Source organism: Octopus bimaculoides, chromosome 1 (genome assembly GCF_001194135.2).
Source record: "Octopus bimaculoides isolate UCB-OBI-ISO-001 chromosome 1, ASM119413v2, whole genome shotgun sequence".
In the NCBI taxonomy this organism is placed as follows: Eukaryota; Metazoa; Mollusca; class Cephalopoda; order Octopoda; family Octopodidae; genus Octopus; species Octopus bimaculoides.
The window spans coordinates 193,261,114-193,266,943 of NC_068981.1; the positions used below are offsets into that span (position 1 = coordinate 193,261,114).

The 5,830-nt window shown below is 37.9% G+C and overlaps 1 protein-coding gene across 3 annotated transcripts in view; it reads right to left on the minus strand.

Annotated features, from left to right (window-relative positions):
• The window catches only part of LOC106881752 (myosin heavy chain), a 111,204-nt gene that overhangs the window by 95,511 nt on the left and 9,863 nt on the right, over positions 1-5,830 (minus strand). The window contains exon 2 of one of the 3 annotated variants that reach the window (XM_014932242.2): positions 2,110-2,369. The exons of the other annotated variants lie outside the window; for them this stretch is intronic. The gene's annotated coding sequence lies outside the window, so the exon portion shown is untranslated. The remainder of the gene's footprint in view (positions 1-2,109; positions 2,370-5,830) is intronic. 3 annotated transcript variants of the gene reach the window in all.

Sequence of the window (5,830 nt, forward strand, 5' to 3'; positions counted from 1 at the left end):
ATATATATATATATATATATACACACATACATATATGTATGTATATAAAACCATCTCTTTCCACACCATCAAAAGCTTTCATAAAATCAGACATGGCAAAATGGGGATTTACTATCGATAGGCATTTTTCTAAATTTGTTGCTTGGTCTCCAAGACACAAGAAATCCACATCCGCATTCAAGAAGAATTTGCTCAAATACATTTTTTTTGTTTTGTAGTTATTTAGCAGAATTTTTCATATCATAGAAAAGAAATTCTGTAAGAATTTCTAGTCCTACTGACTCTCCATCCTCTTGTAAATGCTAATTATCTGTTCATCTTTGAAGTGTTATAGAAGATTATTGCATTGCCAAAATTTGTTTCCACCACATTTATAGACTTTATCAGGAATGCTCTGAAATTCAGGAGCTTTCCCTGGTTTTGTTTTGTGAATGGCAGCTTCTAGTTCTTCCATATTCAGCAGTAATTCCAAATTGCTATCTTTTGGAGACTGATGAACATATTCTAGAGTCACACTTAGAATTGGTAAAAAAGTGAAAAATGGAACAAAACCACTTCTGTAATCTTCTGCTACCACAGTATTTGCAATAATCTTTTGAAACCACAAACAATAAACAACTCACCAAATTCTAACACACTGTGATTGTGTGTGTGTGTGTGAAAATATTTAATCCATAAACATTGATCTGACCAAACATTTGGCTAATCAGGATAAGTCATAAGTGGAACAGAATATATTTTGTTGGACTAATGATTATGAACTGAATATTTTATTCCGTATCAATCTTACTGTTGAGTACTTCATTCATGGCTTCTTTTTGAACTTGATACATCTTGGAATAATATATATAAAAACATTATTACTGTTAAAAACAGTAATAAGGAGGTGGTTAGTCATCACCATCATCTAACATTCGTTTTCCATGCTGGCATGAGTTAGATGATTTGACAGAAGCTGGTAAGGCCAGGAGCTACATTAGGCTCCATTGTCTGTTTTGGCTTGGTTTCTATAGCTGGATGCCCTTCCTAATGCCAACCACTTTACAGAGTGTCCGGCACCAGCACTGGTGTTTTTATGTGGCACCAACACCAACAGGGTCACTGAGTAATTTGCTAGACAAAAACTCCCTCAGCTTGGAGGTGAGAGTAGGAGTGTGTGGGGGTAGCTTTATGCCAGTTGATGAGGTACAGAGAGAGAGAGAGAGAGAGGGAGTATGGTGTCCTGCTGTAAAGTAGATACAAGAATATTCCAGTTGAAAAAGAAAGGAAGGGAGGTGGGTTAGAGAGCAAGATAAAGAGAGGGGTTGAGTCAGTGAATATATATATAGATTCCCCTCTAATGATCAGTCCTTGTCGTGGAGGAGGGGCTTGTGTGAACCAATGACTCAGAGTAATGCCTTTGGGAGTTCTAAACTCCTTCTAGGGTCACCCTTGGCAGCAAGGTTGAGGATGAGAATCCAGAGTAAGTGTGAACCCCCCCACCACCACCACCAAAGACCCCAACAGTGGAACAAGTGGATGATGATTACAACAGATCCCCATGCTCGAACCAGTGGATGAAGAGGGTTATGCATGATGGACATGCTACAGAAGGTACCACCGAAAACTATAATTGGGTGAATGACAGTCCATTACAGTTTCATAACTGGTTCCTACATGTCTCATTCTTTATGTGTCACAGAGGAAGGTCATGAAATCAAGTGTGTGGGTCATTTCCTAGCAAGTTGAGGTCTACATTTAAACAAATCCCTTGACACTTCTACATTGATCATGACAATATATTTAATATTTGTGATTAAATATGATATGGATTGTGCAAACAGGGAACTGAGGTGCTGCTGCAATTCTATCAGCTCTTCAAATACAACAATTATTTTGACCAGAATCTGACATTTAAGAAGGAATATTAAATCACTATTCAGTTGGCATTACATTACATATCCTAATTTAGTGAATGGATGAAATAATAATTACAGAAAACAGGAAGCCCAATGGAAAACTAAAACCTTTTAATATAACAAAGAAGTACATGGTGCAAAAAATACAATTGAACTCTTTCTGAATCTACTCATAGATTACTGATTACAATTTCCAGATATTACAACTTACCCACCCCACTCCATCTTCTGCTTCTTAATTCCTTCCTCCTTTTTGTTTTCTTTTTCTTTGTTTCCTTGGTGAGGTAGTTATGGGTTTTTTCCTGATGATTTGATTTTTTATACTTTTAATGTTTTTTTTTTTATATTTCCAGACATCAAATCTTGGCCACTCTTTCTTCTTTTACCATTGTCTTCTCTTCAATATCCTGTTTAAGGTCTTGCAGGAATTCATCTTTGTAATCTTATATGTTTTTATTATTAGTGTTGATGCTGCCAAGGCATGAAATGATGGAAATCGGAAGAAAACAAAAGAATCAAAGAATTATTATGTGAATGTTTTCAAAGATTTTCATTAAACATTTGCAGAAGGTCTGGAAATAGTTTAGTGTTTGTTAGTATTTATGGATGTTTGTAGAATCATACATTCTTTTATTTATATTGCATTATAGTAGTAAGCAAGAGTCATCATCATCTAATTTTGATTTCCAATCATGTGAGAAAACATGCCTGGTCATGGGGAAATATTACCTTAATTGGAAATAGGGGAGAGCTCGTGACTTGAAGGGCATCCAACTGTAGAAATCCACCTCAGTAAATGCCATCTGATCCATATGAGCTTGGAAGAATGGATGTTAAAACTAGGATGACATGACCTTTTCACCCCCTCCTTAACCTTCCTTTTTGCAGTGCCATCTTCATGCAACCAAACTTGCTTACACCAAAATGCAACCAGCTCTTATAACCAAACTTGCTTGCATAAAATCTGCTCTGACTTAATGAGCAGACATTATCCATTCTTTATTCTTTTAACCTAGACCAGTGTCGTATAACCAGTCCCAGCCCACTCCAAAGCACCTTGGATTGTAGGGCGACATGCTGTGCTTGAGGAGACCTATTGAGTCAAGTACATCAAAACCAAAATCAAATGGAAATTGTAGTTGTGATTCCCGTGCCGGTGGCACGTAAAAAGCACCATCCAAACGTGGCTGATGCCAGTGCCACCTCGACTGGCTTCTGTGCTGGTGGCACATAAAAAACACCAACTGATCGTGGTCGTTGCCACCCTCCTCTGGCCCCTGTGCTGGTGTCACGTAAAAAGCACCTACTACACTCTCAGAGTGGTTGGCGTTAGGAAGGGCATCCAACTGTAGAAACATTGCCAGATCAGACTGGAGCCTAGTTGAACTGTCCAACACATGCCAGCATGGAAAACGAACATTAAACGATGATGATGATGATGATGTTCAAACCCAAAGGTTGTGACCTTGTCGGGGCACTGCCATTTAAGGTGTTGCTTACAGCCCCTAGGCTTCCCGAATGCTCACCTGTTTCAGCGCTAACTAAGCTTGATGTTGCTTCACTTAGGTGATTGGAAGAGAACTATTGTATGAAATGTCATGATTACAAACTTTTCTCTTTCAGCATCATAAAACATAGCCTTCAACACCCGACATAAAACCACTTTCTCCTCCCTCAAATTCATTCCCCTTCAGTCAATGGGGTGTTTCCCTTTCTTTACTTTGTCTAGCAAGTTACTTAGTGACCTCACTGGAGCAAGTGTCATGAGAAAAGCATCCAGCACTCACTGTAAAGTGATTGGTGTTAGGAAGGACATCCAACCATAGTAACCAACCAAAACTGGGACCATGCTGCAGCTCGGTGGTTCATCAGACCCTCTCAAACTGTCCAATCCATATCGACATGGGAAACAGATATTAAATGATGATAATGATGAATCCCTGCACTTGTCCAGGAAAGTATTGCTCCTCACCTTAAACATAGACAACTTGCAACTAGAACCCCAACAATCACTTCAAATGCAAGGTCTCACTATCGTTGAGGATGACAATAAAACTGACAATAAAAAACTCTTCCAAGTGGAATTTTATATCCTTTTCATAATTGAAGGTCAGTTCATTCAATGAATTTTGAAGAGACCAAATCAGATGAATATCTGAAGGCACAAGGTCAGATGAATATGGAGGGTGCAGCAAAACTTCCCAGCCAAGTCCCTGTAACTTCTGCCATGTCTACAAAGAAGCATATGATCTGGTATTGTTGGGATGAAACACAATGCCCAAATGATTAACAAATGTTGGACACTTCTGGTGGATCACTGCATTTGATTTCTCTCACTGGTCACAGTACACATCTGAATTGATAGTCCTGTCCATTGGAAGAAGCTCGTAAAAGACAACATTCTTCTATCTTCAGGTGAAGTTCTGCTTTGGAGGTTGTTTGTGATGGTTTACAGCACTCCCTCCATGTTTGTTTGCACTGCACATTATTATTGAGGACCCATTTTTCATCTCCTGTCACCAATCTTAAAAAAAAAAACCAGGGGATTGTTTTTAAATGCATCTGCAACAAATTGCAGATGGACATTCATTGGGTCATGTTCTCCACATTCAATTGATGGAAAGGCAGGAAATTTTGAGTCAGGGAAAATAGATCTGCCCAGAGGATGGCAGAAACTACTGGAGTGAAAGGATAATTATTTCATTGGTTGAATAAACCACTTTGGGTTTAAAACTTGTCTTATTTTCACTGAAAAATACCAAATGGACTTTCTGGGAAAGTCCAATATAACCTGAACAGAGCAAGGATTGCATCATTAAGAAATAACTCAGTAAATACCTGTCCCCAACTATTAACTCTACACACCCACCTCTGCAAAGGTGAAGTGAGTTTCATAGTGGAGCACAACTCCCACATGTCAGACAGTGCTGAAGCTGCACACACACATATGCATACACACAGACATATGCATGGCCACAAACACACACATACACAAATATGCATACACAGATGCACACACAGTTATACATACATATATGTGCACACACACACATGCACATGTGCTTACAAGCATGCACATATATGTGCTTGCACACATGCACATATATGTGCTTGCACGCATGCACATAACTCATACATACACACAACGCACACACACACTCATGCACACACACATACACACACATATCCTGGACAGCATCCACAGAAAGGCTAATCAATTGATATACAGTCACTCACAAAGATCTTCCAAACTCTCACCCACAGACGTTGTAAGCACAATGCTTTTATCTCAACAACAGTATGTATAATACTGTACAATACATAATATGTATTTATATAATAAACTCACTCCTCCATTGTCCCTCCACCCCCACCTTTCGTAGAATATGACCTTGGTCTTTTAAAATTTAGGGTTGCCTTTGCTGATATTTTCCTTGACTTGAATAATGTTATCATGCTGTCTTCTGCTTCCTTCCTTCTCTTTCTCCCTCATTCCATTATTATTACAATGGTCTTCTGCTATAACCTTGGGCCAACCACAGCCTTATCAGTGGATTTAGTAGTTGGAAACAGAAGAAGCCCATTGTGCATATGGTTCTGCATGTATACACACACATGCATTATATATATGTATGTATATATATATATACAAGGAATATATATGTATATACATATAAGAAGTAGAAAGATGAATTTTATTCAACATGTAAATGCTCATGGCTGGTTGCCGGCAAAAAACTTTTTCTGCTCTTAAAAGGATTTTATCCTTTATATATACTGTTCAGCATTTACGCGTTGAATAAAATTTATCTTTCTACTTGTTCTACAATACATTTCAACACTTCAAAAACAAACCTATGCTTGTTTACATATGACATAATATATATATGACATAATATATATATATATATATATATATATATATATATATA